The 14,604-nt window shown below is 35.4% G+C and overlaps 1 long non-coding RNA gene across 3 annotated transcripts; it reads left to right on the forward strand.

Moving 5' to 3' along the window:
- The first annotated feature begins 525 nt into the window (after positions 1-525).
- LOC110006866 (uncharacterized) lies at positions 526-9,148 on the forward strand. 3 transcript variants are annotated; one of them, XR_016042619.1, is made up of 4 exons: positions 526-1,875; positions 7,947-8,042; positions 8,158-8,205; positions 8,807-9,148. It is a non-coding gene; the product is annotated as an uncharacterized LOC110006866 (long non-coding RNA). The 3 variants fall into 3 exon arrangements; XR_016042620.1 differs by having other exon boundaries at positions 7,947-8,018; XR_016042621.1 differs by lacking the exon at positions 8,807-9,148 and adding an exon at positions 8,369-8,439.
- The last annotated feature ends 5,456 nt before the right edge of the window (positions 9,149-14,604 follow it).

A 14,604-nucleotide genomic window follows, 5' to 3' on the forward strand; every position in this document is an offset into this window, starting at 1 on the left:
CCTATCTTTGACATACCCCTATCCTCCTCAACATAAAATCTGTAGCAAACAGGCCTAGACCTTTTCAATTCATGCTTATGTGGCTTGAGGACAAAGAACTACACTTACCGATTCGCAGTGATCTGCTTTCATGGTTTATGATGGGCTGGTTATCGACTATTTAAAAAGTCGCAAGTTCTCGCAGACAAATTCAAGCAATGAAAAAGAGAGTAATTCGGTCACGTGATCTGGAAGAAGGAAATGCTGCTCGCTGAAATCAACAGCCTGGATCTTTGTTTGAGGTTGCAAGTACTAGGCAAACGACTGAAAAGACGTGTTTATTTGCGGTCCTGAAGATCTCTTGGCTTCATTGGATTAGGATCTCAATGAAGGTTATTGGGATACCATTGTATTTCACAAAATGGCAAATTGCCACAGAAATAACACTATTCCTCATATTAGAGAAACATATGAACCTTTCGACAAGCCTTGAAAAGTCAAGCAAATCGTTAACTTCTTACAGAGAGACTCTATGGGAGATCACTCATTGAGACCCAGACTGCATGATCTCGATCTCAAAACTCTCGCGGTATTATCTGTCAATGGGTTACAAACTTAGAATGCCCCGGTTCAGAGCCAGAAGTTCTGAAAGCCCCAGCTAAACTAGGCCATGATAAAGCTCCTAGACTCAATGGTTTCTCATAGCCCTTTACCACCGTTTCTGGACAGCCTAGCCCCTAAAGCCATGGCTATATTTGCCAAATTCCGTCCAATAGAAATGATCTACAGAGCATGCACTTCATATTCATTGCCTTATCCCTTAGCTTGAAGGAGCTGGTGGACTGAAAGACTTCTAGCTTATCAACCTCATAAACAACTCCTGCAAGCTATTAGTCAAAGTGCAAGCGTCCTGACCTCACTGCAAGGCACATTTCCAAGGTAATATTTGATGTCATTCTGGACTGCATCCATGCCAAAGACCTAATTCGTAAGCCAGGCTTAATCTTTGAGCTTGATTTTGTAAAGGCCTATGACCATGCAGACTGGCAGCTCCTAGATCAACCCACGGCCCTGATGGGTTTTGGCCAAATATGGTGCCCTGATGGGTTTTGGCCAAATATGTTGCTCTTGGATCATGGGATGCATCTACTATGCATATTTCATGATCCTCATCAATTGAAGTCCACATGACTTCTTCCCCTATGTGCCGAGGAGACCCCTTGGCTCCCTTTCTCTTTTCCGTCGTCGTGGAAATTCAGGCATGCTCAATGGCTTCGCCACCTATAGGACTGGCTCATCCATATTTCACCTATAATACAGAGATGACACCCTTGTCTTCTGCAACCCCACGCCATAGCAAGTCGAAATATCTGTGGTTGTTCATCCAGTGTTTCAAATTTGCAACATGGTAAATCGACCATATGTGGCTGTTCATTCAGTATTTCTAATTTGCAAGAGGGCTTAAAGATAACATGGCTAAAACTAAACTCAGGGATAGGCGTCTCTAAGGGCTCGTTTGGTTCATGTGAAAACTTGCATCATGAAACTGGTTGCATATGAAACCTATAGTTACACATGTTTGGTTCATGTGTATAGTCGATGAAAACCTTTTTCACTGGAAATGGTTTTACCACCACAAGGAGGAAATCCATGAAATGTAATCCCCACCCCACAAGGTGGGGAGTAATTCACTGGGGAACCATTTCACCCACGCGGACGCAGAAAAATTTTCGGCCACAAAAAAAAGACGGACACAAAGCCCTCTTCTCACAAAACCCTCGCCCCTCTTTCAGCCCCGAGAGAAATCCTTGCCCCTCTTTCGCAACCCTCTGGGTCTTGCTTCTTCCACAATCCTTTGCGAGGATCCATTTGCAAGCATTCATCTTCTTCAACAAGGTAAGGATGTTTTTTTTTTTCCCCTTTTTTTTTTTGCTACTTCTTCTTCTTCATATTGTAAAGATTCTTCACCAAACGAGGTAGGGTTTCCCTCATATGAACCCCATACAAAATACCTCATCTTCTTCAACAAGGATATGTATTTTATTCTTTTGATTTTCCTATTTTTTCCTTCTAGACAGTGCTGTGTTTTTTTAATTACTAATGCAAACATTTTTGTTCTATGATTTCCTCATGGAAATTTGTTTTCTTTTCTTCTTATTTTATTGAGTATAGAAAACAATTTGCTCTGTAGAAAAATTTGGGTACGGATTTTTTTTTGTTGTATTCTCTCTGTTTTTTTAAAAAAATTATTTCCTGCTGGTTTTCTTGCAGGTTTTGTAGCTGGTTTTGTTGTATGGGTTGCGTAAACAAGCACAATTTTGCTCTGTAGAAATGTGTTGCTCTTTGTTTTTTGTCTTGTTGGTTTTGTTGCTGGTTTTGTAGTATAGGTTGAACATTCAAGGACAATTTTCTTTGAAGAAATTTGTTGCCCTTTTTTTTTTATTTCTTTCTGCTTTTTCTTACTAATTATGTTGCTGGTTTTGTTGTATAGGTTGAACATACAAGGACAATTTTCTTTGAAGAAATTTGTTGCCCTTTTTTTTTATTTCTTTCTGCTTTTTCTTACTAATTATGTTGCTGGTTTTGTGGCCGGTTTTGTTGTTTGGGTTGTAGTGCATGCAAGCACAATTTGCTCTGTAGAAATTTGTGGCTGTTTTTTTCTTTGTTATTTTTTGCTGGTTATGTTGCTGGTTTTGTTGTGTTGGTTGTGCTAACAAGCATAATTTGCTCCGTAGAAATATGGGTTGCACATACAAACACAATTTGCTCTGTAGAAATTTGTTGTTTTTTTTTCAATTTCTTGCTGGTTTTTAAAAATGTGGGTTTGGCTTATCAAATGCTTCCTAACTATTGTTTTGTTTCCTCAATCCCTTGAAAAGATACATATTACACCCAAAAAAAAATTACATCATTTTTATAATATGTCAAAGAGGCCTCTTAGACTCACAGGGCTGCTCACTGGTGCAACCATTTCCATGGTAATTCCCAACCATTCCTTAACATTTCAGCCACTTCTCTCATGAACGGACTTCTCACTTCCTCTTTCAACAAGCACACTCTCACCACCTCTGCAATCACATAAAACCTCCTCCTTCATCACATCACCAACCACCTCATCTAACAGCTCCATAGAGCCTTTTAACAATCCCCACCTCTCTAGTGCATCTGCCTACTGATTTTGCTATGTTTATAGCATTCATTTTTTAATCTCTTTTGCTATGCTGAGTTATTTTGTATCAGGCTATTATTCTTTGGCAATTATGTGGTTTTGAGCTTACAATCTCTTTGTTTTGGGCATATAAACACAATTGAAGGTGAGTTTTTCCATTCATTTTCAAACTCAGCTTACCTATTGAGAAACAAGTGCCTTGAGAAATTTTTGTGCAAACTACCATGACAAACATAAACATTTTTCCCAAGAAAGCAGATTATTTCTTTAATGGAACTACTTTCGTACCCATTAATATAAATTGTGTCTGGAGCTGTATTAGACCTGAGTGTAGATGCTTTTAACTAGGAATTGGTTTTTACCGATGGTACTGTTAAATAACAATCTGGGTTGAAATTTTTAGTGTCTTGCTTTTAGAAACCCAAGTTCTATTTGTGCTTTCTTTAGGTTGCTATTACTATGGCTTTGCTTCTGGTTTGAAAAACGCTCGTAGGTGTCTTTATGTTAGGCTCTATGATAGATGTCTAAACTTCCATCTTAATGTGACATGATTAGTCATGTGCTGGATTTCTTTTATTTTGCAGGAGAGGAAGTTTCTTTGTTTACTTGACACATAAGCAAAATGTGTAAGATTTTATCTAGAAGCATTAATAAGATAGAGACTTGAGGGGTGCCTATAGTGATGGTCTCAGTAGTACTATTATAATCTAAGTTGACATTACTCTCATTTGCATATTTGTGCTAGTCACATACCACGATCGATGAAAGTAGGGTTCCTTTAAAGCCTTGAGGAGAACTCAAATGCTCTATTTTGACTTCAAAGTAGGGTTCCTTTAAAATAGCTTACATCCCAGGGTGTGCATCTTACACTGAACAATGAGGGGCTAATTTAGATCGTTTGTAAACCTATGTAATCTTGACAGGATGTTGTTAAGGCTAAGTTCTCCTCGAGGCTTCCCTTACCTTGAATATAATAAACAGATTTTCAAGTCATTAATTAATCATGAAACTAAGTATTTAGATCCATAAATGAGAGTTTGAGAGTTTTTCTCTTTTTAGGGCCTTGATTCAATGTGAGGGTAACCCTGGCTCAGGGTTATCCAGTGGGCAATGGGTTATAGGCTACTATTGGTTCACTTGTTTCAAGGGGCATTTCATTCATATGAAACATTTATGTATCACGATGTGCATCGTTTAAATTCAAGGTCCACAACACCATACTGCTGGAGCATTTTTTCTTTGTTGGCCATAAATTGGGTGTGGGAAATGTCTTTAGTTTCTTTGTTCACATAAAAGCACAATTCGCTCTGTAGAAATCTGTTGCTTTTTTCTTTTTTTTTTAATTTCTTGCTGGTTTTTCTTGTTGGTTATGTTACTGGTTTTGTTGTATTGGTTGCGTATACAAGCACAATTTGCTCTGTAGAAATAAGGGTTGTGTATACAAGCTCAATTTGCTCTGTAGAATTTGTTCCTTTTTTTTCAATTTCTTGCTGGTTTCTAGAAATGTGGTTTTTAAGTGAATCAACACAAATCACACATCTGTTGATGCACAAAACTGTGGTGACAAAAGTCTATTACTTGTTGAGACAGAAGAACAAGATGCCCTTGTGGACCTACTAATATTTCATTCAAGAAACTCATGAGTCCAAACCAAACTACAGGGCTGTCATGTCCTCTCCACCAACTGGTCGTATCAGTTTCCTTGTTGGGCTCAACAGAGGCTCAGTTGGTGAATAGGCTATGACAAAAATGAACTTCCCAACAGGAAGCTTTGGGTACCATGACATTACTATTCTCAATATTAATAAAAAACCGAAGGCAGAGAGAGAGGGCCCAAGAAAAGCCATTGGCAGTTTGGCTGTTGATGGGTCCAATCTGCTACAAATGGTATGAGCCTTTGTATTTCACTTGATACATGTTGTCCAAAAGCACAGCCTAAGGGAGTTGTAAGCCGATAAGAGGCAACAGGTGTTCTGTGTACCCAATTTTTTAATTGGTTTGCTTCTTTTTGAATCCTTGATTCCTGCTATGCAAAAAGATGGAATCTGAGTTGTTTGGGATTGTGGGGTGTGTAATTCAAGATTGTTTTTTTATGTACTATTATCTTTGGTTCCATTGATGTTAAACATCAACGACAAGCTGATTAAAATTAAAACTCTTCAGAACTTGAATATCTAGATTTCCAAGTTGTTCTTCTGTGACCTGAAAAAGTAGTCATTCACTTTAAGAGAATGTAAAGCTAACTCTCCATATCAAAGTCTTTTAGTCTTTCTTTTAACGTTTTTCTTCTTGAGTCTGGGTATACTGGGTTCTTGATATAGGTTCCAAGTGTTTTAATGGAAATCATTTATTTTAATATTGTTTATGTTTTAATTGAGTCTGCGCATTTTTGGGTTACTGATATTCAATGATAGAAGGTTTTTGGGGGCTGATATTTATTTTTATTTACTTTTTAATTGTGATTTTAGGGGTTTTATTATTGTGGGTTCTTGGATAGGCTGGAAACAGCAGGGATTGATCGTCAGTAATTCACAAATAAAACATGGTCATGGAGGCTATTAATTTTTTAAATTCTTTTGTGACCCCTGTTTTTTTAATTTGGGAACTATTCATTCCTTTGAGTACAGTGTGGAATTATATGGGCTTTGAGTACTGTAGACCCTCTAATCATTGAAGCAAATAAAATTCAATTCCATTCTCTGGCCCCAAAACACCATGATTTCTCAGCAATTTTGACATTTTCTGCCAAGAATAATCTGCTCCAAATTTATTATTATTCCATTGTAGTAGTTTACCAAGAATAATAAACTGGTTTTTCTAATATTATAAGGTCTACATATAATTGCTGATATTTTTTCATTAATCTTACAAGATAGAGACTTAAATTTATTATTATTCCATTATAGTGGTTTACCAAGAATAATAAACTGGTCTTTCTAATATTATAAGGTCTACATATAATTGCTGATATTTTTTCATTAATCTTACAAGATAGAGATTTTAAAAAAAATGCATGGATTAGTTTATCAAGGCTTGATGCTTATATAATTTAATAAAGTGAATCAAACTTATGATCTAAACAATCCATTTTTTTAAAGATAATACAAATTAAATGTTTTAAAAAAATAATTGTATTGGGATGGATGTCGATATCAAATCGCCTATATTTGCAATTGAATGGTTAAAAATAGGTATTAATCTAGATTCTAGGAAATAGTTTACCCATGAGTTACCAAACTTAAGAAACTGGTTACACAGGAATTTGGGAAACTGGTTACCCATGTGAACCAAACATGAAAAAAAAATGGATTGGAAACCTATTGCATAGGAAACAGTTTGCCTATGAAAACGTTTTCTATATGCAAACTGTTACACGCGAACCAAACGAGCCCTAAGATCAATCTTCTAGCCAAAAGAATGGAATGTCATAGGGATACTATCCAGCAAATACCTATGCCTCCTACTGTGCATAGGCAAGCGGGCAAAGCCCTATGGGATAGACTAGCAGAGAGATTCTAACACACATTAGTGGTCTGGAAACAGAATTTTTGTCCCTCAGTGACCGGTGGGATAGACTAGCAGAGAGATTCTAACATAGATTAGTGGCCTGGAGACGGAATTTTTGTTCCTCAGTGACCGTATCATCTTGATCAAGTCCAACTCTCCAATATCTCCATCTTTCAGATGTCTACTTTTACAATCCTTGCATCAATTGAACGTAAGTAAGAATGCATGGTGAGATGTTTCTTTTGGAGTTGCACTCGTGACTCCCATAAATGCTATCTAATGAAATGTAACATAGTTTGTCTATCCAAGTCCTAGGGTGGATCAGAACAGTTAGGGAATGCAACACCGTGTTAATATGGGCGAATGGCTATGGTGCTACAACATAGAAAATGATCACCTACAGAAAATGGTGATGAAACACAGATATCTCTGAAGTTGCTTGTGTGCTACCCAGAGGGAGAGCTAGTACTCGAGCCCTTGAAAGCTAACAATACTAGTTTCTTGGCTTCCTCAAACAATATTTGACATGGAACAAAAATGAGAAGCATGTATGTTTTCTGAAGGATCTTTGGTTAGATTCCTGACCTTGGAGCTGGACTTCCGAATAGCTGCCGATAAGGAAGTGACTCTCTCATGTTACCATGAGCAACTAAGAGGCCAGACCATATGGACACCTAGTTACTTTAGGTAATCGCATTGCGAGACAAATGTCCTGGTGGACAACTTAGCCAAAGAAAGGACATCCAGATCAGGTCTCTGCACTTCCATAGCTTTCTCCAAAGGAAATATTTTACACACACTAACTTTTTTGTATGCAAAATTACACTACCACCATTTTGTAAAACACATACACGGAAAAATCAACATCTTTACCCAAACTAATACAAAGAATCTATGCATTCAAATTTGAGTTGCCTTCACCCTTCCCATTTGCCCCTTCAAGCAGGCACCCTTCGCTTTCAATTGCAATTAGTTTTGTGTTTTTTATTTCTTTCTTTATTTATTTGAGATGCTCCACACTTCCAGGTATGTGAGAGCAAACATGTTTTTAGTATTTGTCTTTACAGAAACAATCACAAGGTTTAACTGTCAAAAAGAATAATGATCGCATAGGTTGATGGTCCATAACATAATTTGGGTCCATCACGCTGCCCACCAGTGGTGTAGTGGTCAGGGTTATCACAACCATCAAATGGCTATCAAAAAATTTGGACTGCAATGATACTATATCAATCCCCATCATTTTTCATAAACTAAAATCTAAAATCATTTGAGATATATATTTTTGCAGATCGCATTCTGAATGGAATGACAACCCCGAGAAAATAGCTCAGGCTAATCGCAGGCTATATCGAGAGCAAAGGTGGCGTCGATTGGCTCTTCTGCTGTATATTCCTTGCTTCTTGCCTCATGTCTTCATGTTGCTCCTCGTCTCTCTCTCTCTGTTGGTTCTATAATTAATATTCTCTCTCTAGGCCAACAGCTTCCTGTGATTGCTGCAGGTTTGAAGTGTTGCAGTAGTAGGAGTAGGAGTGCTCGATGTAATCTTAGTGAGTTCATATTACTTTTAATGTTCAAATTCAATTAGTTTTCTTGTTGTTGAAAGACAAGCTCTTCTAAATCTGAGATGATCACGGGCCTGTTGATGGTGTATATCTATATTCTGGGATGGGAAATATATCAAGTTCTAAATTTGGTTTTATTTTCGATCAGTGGTTTCAGAATATGATTTAAGAGGTTAGCCTATGCAAGAAAAGAGAAGCCATGAAGCTTCTTTAAATGCATTTTGCATTAAGGTGGTCATTGGTTCATGGTTTTCAGTTCATAAGAGGATTATCAATCCCTTTCAATGTGTTATTAGTTTTTTCTTTAATTTTCATTTTGGATGTATTGATATTGTGGCTGTCTTCTGCTTCACTTTCTTTGAGAGTCCATATTTTGCTTACCTTCTCTGATTTTGGCTGATTGTGCTCTCTCCCTCACACACTCTCAAATTGCGCAAAAAGCCCATGAATTTTCGCTATTTAAAAAACTGGCGTAAAGATTTCGAAATGGAGAAATGGGGAGCTGCACTTGGCTAAAACCACAGAGAATGTGATTAAATCAAGTAATGAAACATACCAATGAAAATGGTCAATTGAATGACTGCAGGAAATCAGGGCTTCAAATTAATGTTCACATTGCCGAAACTTAACTCCACTTATGCAAATTGGCTTCAAATTAAGGGCAAAGCTTATGCATTGGCAGAATTTAGTGGACTGTTTTTCAGATGTTGCAGAGCTTAATTCTCGAGGTATAGAGGTTCTCTAATGTTTGTTATTATTTAAAACGTTGAAAGAATCAGGCCACGTTTATGAAACACAAGGGTACGAAGCTCTATTTTATTAAAATGCTAGGGAGCTGGGCTGGAGGAACTGTTCTATTGGGAAATTTGCCCCTTTCATTTCATCTATCTTCAACTTGCTTTATCAATGTTATGTATTATGTTCTCTCTTTTGCCCTAGCCAATTGGTATCATCTAGTACTCTTGCTTTGTCCATACCTTCAAATAATGGAAAAGTATACAATGAGATGATTTACTTTTAGTATAAAGTGGTCACAAATTTTGTCACGAGATATAATTTTGGTTTCAAAAATTAATTTCACGTAAACACTTAAATTAAAGGATGCACTTCCAAATTTTGCCATGAGATAAAATTTTGGTATCGAAATTTTTTAGGACAGTGTAAGAGTCTATTTTTATCTCTAATTATAAAATTTTAAACTCCAAAAATAGTTCAAAACAAGCAAATTTATAAATGCATGAAAATTTTGAAAATGAACAGTCCAAATAATGTGTTATAAGATACACTATTTTTAGGACTTGAAATATAGTTGTTTTCTCAATATATATAGACATCTCAATGTCGAGATGATCAAAACAACCTTTTTCAAATGATTTTAGAGGCGCACCTTAATTCTACATTTTAAAGTATCAACTTTATATAAACTTTTTCTGTTGTTTTATACTTTCATATCCAATGGTCAAGATTAATTGTGACCACCTTGTATCAAAGATAAATGTTCTCATTGTATATTTTTCCTATGCAAAATGAGTAATGCTTTCTTTTTCTATTGAGTGCATATACTATGCTTTTGCAGGAGCAAAGTGTATATTTACTGTCTTGGTTAAAAGACATACATGGGAGGATTTTTGTCAGTCCTATATTTTGGTGACCACCTAAAAATCATTAGATGATTATTCTCAAAAGTAAATATATAAATTAAAATTTGATTTTTCTAACAAATTGTTAGACATTATTTTTTCCTAGTGTATAGAGGATGCCATTAAGATTTTCAGCTTTTGAAAGTTAATGTATACATTTTCTTTTATTGAAAATTAATGTGTAATTATGCTACATTCTAAAGTTAATCCTAAATGTTTACCAGGTGGGGTAAATAGATAGTATACTCCGGCGGGCATATAATATCTTTTGGCTTTTCAACAGCTTTTGTTAAATATGTTTCAAGTGCACGTCCAACCTGATAAAAAAGCCGGGAAAAGTAAAAAGGAAAAAAGAAAAAAAAAAGTAAAAGAAAAACAAAGACAAAAGCAGGGTTCAACAACAAAGACATGACACCAGCCGTCCTTTCTGGAATGACATGAACACCCCTTCTTTTATTACACTTAGCGCCGACCATGTTATAACATATTTTTTTACTTCCCTTGAGAAAGCAAACGAAAAGTCCCTTGAGTTCGTGCACCTTTGGCTCGTATGAGAAAAAATTTAGGCAAATATAAATGGAAAATAATTTATTTTATAAATTTTTTCTTTTTATATATTTAAGGAATTTAAAGATACTCTTATTTTTTTGTATTTTATTCTCATTTCCCACTTTTGAGAGTTTGTATTTTAATTTTGTTATATTTTAAACATAAAATTCAGTTTAGAATTTGAGCCTCCATACTGTTTGTTATTATGCACCACCCACAAAAGATAATAATTTGAAATGAATAAAATGACTAAAATACTTGTAAACTTTGTACATGTATTTTAGTTATTTTATTTTTATTAAATTACTTTTTTGTATGTTTCTTAATGTCTCATGGCAGAAGCATGAATACTTAAAGTTTAAGTTTAACCAAATTTTTAGATAATATAGATTAAAGGATTATAAAGTGAGAATTAAATATAAAATATCAAATATTAGAGATATTTCTAATGCTCCACAAATGTAGAGAACCTTTATGATTTTATTTTATTATATTATTGGAATTGTATATTATGACACCATTTATTTTTTGTACAAAAAATTCACAATTATTTTTAACTATTGAATGTGAAATCTAATAAATGAAAGTGTCACAACATTCAAAAAATTCATTTTGAATTTTGTGTCCAAACGATAGCACATCGCGAACCACCTATTTTCTAATCTAATAGTCTATAATGATGGTGATATCTTTATATCATAAGGAAATGACATTATAATATACATTTCATTGCTCTTTCTTATATTATACACTTGTTATTCATACCACCCTCAGAGTTGGGAATGGTTTTGTCAATACGATAATGTTCAGAGGGTATGTTAGTCTTATTACAAAGAATATTATAAAGTACTCTCACGTACTTTCAGTCGATGCCCGCTTATGTTCGAAAATGTTGGGGTTGTACACCATGAATTTATCATTGCAGCAAACTTTCTTGATATTCCAAAGTAATCCCTTCAATTTTTTTAATTTTTTTTTTGAAAAAAAGACAGTTCTTTGAGTCTTTGTAGTTTGTAGAAAATACAAGATTAAAATTTTTATATAAGGTATTAAACATGTACTATTGAAGTAAAGTGTGTCGAAGTAAGGTGCATCTAAAACATCAATTAGAGGTGGGTTTATCTATATATATATATATATATATATATATATATATATATATATATATATATATATATATATATATATATATATATATATATTAATGGTGGGAAGGTGGGTTGGATTTTTTTTTTTTTAGAGAAATTCAAAAGTATTATTAGAACATCAAAAAAAATTATAGCAAATTAAGAAACTACATCATCAGAGACAACCATCTTTGCCATCACAATTCCCTCCTTCGCAAGACTATTTGTCAAACTATTTGCCTCCCGATACATATAAACAAAGGAAATTGAGAGAATAAAAATTTGTAGCAAAAATGATCGTAGCTCCCAAGGAACTTTCTTTTCTTTGTTGCACCAATTGATGACATTCAATGAGCCCCTTTCAACAATACAACTAGCTCCTAAGAATCTGGCACTAAAAATCTTTAGTCCCTGAAGTAAAGCAACGATTGCAACATGATTTGCTGAATTCACTCCCAAAGGGCCCGCATAAGTAAACAGAATATTCCCATCACAATCCCTCACAACTCCACCAACACCTGCAGGTCCAAGATTTCTTAAAGAACTTCCATCAAAATTCAATTTAAGTACCTCACTCGGCGGTGGAGACCCCCTATTCCTAGGCCTGCATTTTCAAACAACCAACTAGAAAAGGTTGCAAAGGTTATGCATAACATCCACTTCCACAATATCTTTTCCCATTTTGGAGATTGATAAACACTCCCAAATAGAGTGCAAAATTTTCTCCATCATGTTATTCCAAGGCAGACTAGTTCCTTCAAATACTCGTCTATTTCTTTCCTTCCAAATCTCCTAAAGAATTATCCCCCTAGCAGTTTTCCAAATAACCGAACCAATTTGAGGGAGCGAAGGAACAGAAAATGCACCTAAAATTCCTTTGACAACAGGTGGTATAATCAAAGGCACTCAAAGCTGTCCAAAAAACCATTTCCAAATCTCGCTAGTGAAAAGGCAACGAAGGAACAAGTGAGCAGATGTTTCACCATCATCTTTACACAACAAACATACATTAAGCAGGACCTTACCTCTTTTGATAAGATTATCAGTAGTCAACACCTTGTCTTGTACGACCAACCAAAGAAAGGCCTGAACCTTCAACAATAAAGGCCATTTCCAAATCATAGCAATATCCAGCATGGACCACCGCCGTCGATCGTTGAATAACAGGTGGTACATAGCTTTAACCTAGAAAAACCCATCCTTGGATAAATCCCACACCATCTCATCCTCCGCCATATATAGGATATAGACTTTCATTAAGTCTCGCTAGTAATCTAGAAAATTGGAGGAATAAATCATCTGGGATTCTGTTATAAATAAAATTGATCTGTCATTCAACCTTATCTCCTCTTTTGGCAAATAGATCTCGAATGACAGCATTTGGATTTTCCACCTTTGGAAAACCAACGAAAATACGTACTTCAAAGGAGAATTATCTAACCACTTATGGTGCCAAAAGGAAATATTTCCCCCATCACCGACCGTCCAACGAATGTCCCTATAAAGTAGGGAATTGCAATAGTTAATTGCTTTCCAACACGGTGATGTTCCTCTATTATGCCTACTCCTTCCCATCCACATCTTGAATCTGTCCTCCCCATATTTTGCAGCAACAACTTGATACCATGACTGATTTTCAAACTTTAAGCTTCTCCACCACCATTTACATAAAAAGAGCCTGATTGACTAATTTAATTTTCCTCAATCCCAAAGCCCCTTTACTCTTTGGTGTGCAAACCCTATCCCATTGCAAAAGATGAAATTTTTTGGAGTCACCCAAAGAACCTCACAAAAATTTCCCATAAACATTTCAATTTTATGAGTAACCGATGCTGGAATCTGTAGAATAGACATTTGGTAAATGGGAAGATTTGACAAAGAAGCTTTAATCAAAGTGATCCTACCCCCTAAAGAAAGATATTTGTACTTCCATAAATCAAGCTTAGTTTGTATCATTTGAATCACCCTATCCTTTCTCCTTTTCATATTGTTTCAGCTTTTCCTATACTATGGCTTCAAGCTTCTCTAATTTCTTTTTTGAGATAATTTCCTAAAAAACCACACCAATTGGTATATTGAAGTCCATACCACAATTAGAGGCCAATTTGTGAACATCTGGGTCAATAGGGGCTTCCTTCACAACAATTTCATCAACACTCACTTCCTTTATAGCAACCACATCAACACTCACTTCCTTCGGAGGCTCAGAAGTAAAGTGAAGCAGCAAAGGCCGCTGTTTCAGGGGAATAGTGCCGATGGGTGGGCGTTTATCCGAAGTCAACAAAGCCATATTCAAATCATCCTCCAAAACTATCGTAGCATCTCCTAGGTCATCCACAGCATCTAGAGCCATTTCACCCGTAGCCAGCACATTATCATCCTCCTCAATCACCACCATAGCCAAAGGATCAACATCCAACGGATCAAAAGAAGGCCTCGGAGTTATCACCCTTAACCACTGATGCTAAACCCATTCCCTATTATAGAAGGTTGTCCCGATGCTAGAAAACCAACGATTTGATATCTCAGTCTTAGGATCTCTGATATGAAAAAAATAAGAAGGATTTTCAGTCCTTGAAATAACGCATCTTATAATGCATGATCTAGACCATCTATTTTCAAGTATTTATAAGTCAGCTTGATCTGCATCACTTTTTAGCTTTAAATTAATAATTATATGTGGAAATAGATTTTTAAACCTCACAATGATTTTCAACACCAAAACTGCGTCTTCTAGATAATTTAGATGTGCATTCTTATTTTGATTGTTCAAGGTTGATGCATTATATAACCACACCTTTTAACTTATAGAGAAAAAACTGGGCAACTTATTTTTCTATAGGGAAATTTATCAGAGAACCTATAAGAGTTGAATTATTTAACACTTCACTCATTTACAACTATTATAAGCCATGATTATCTATCTTTTGATGGGCATTTTAAAATTAAATCAAAATATATGAGTAGAGTGTTAAATAATTCATCTCTCATGGATACCTAGATAAATTTCTTTGTTCCTTATTTGATTTTTATTATTGAGAGAGAGATCTTGACTTTGTTTGTTAAAC

The sequence above is a fragment of the Amborella trichopoda genome, chromosome 10 (assembly GCF_054954075.1).
Source record: "Amborella trichopoda isolate Santa Cruz 75 chromosome 10, AtrichopodaSantaCruz75HAP2 v2.0, whole genome shotgun sequence".
Taxonomy (NCBI): Eukaryota; Viridiplantae; Streptophyta; class Magnoliopsida; order Amborellales; family Amborellaceae; genus Amborella; species Amborella trichopoda.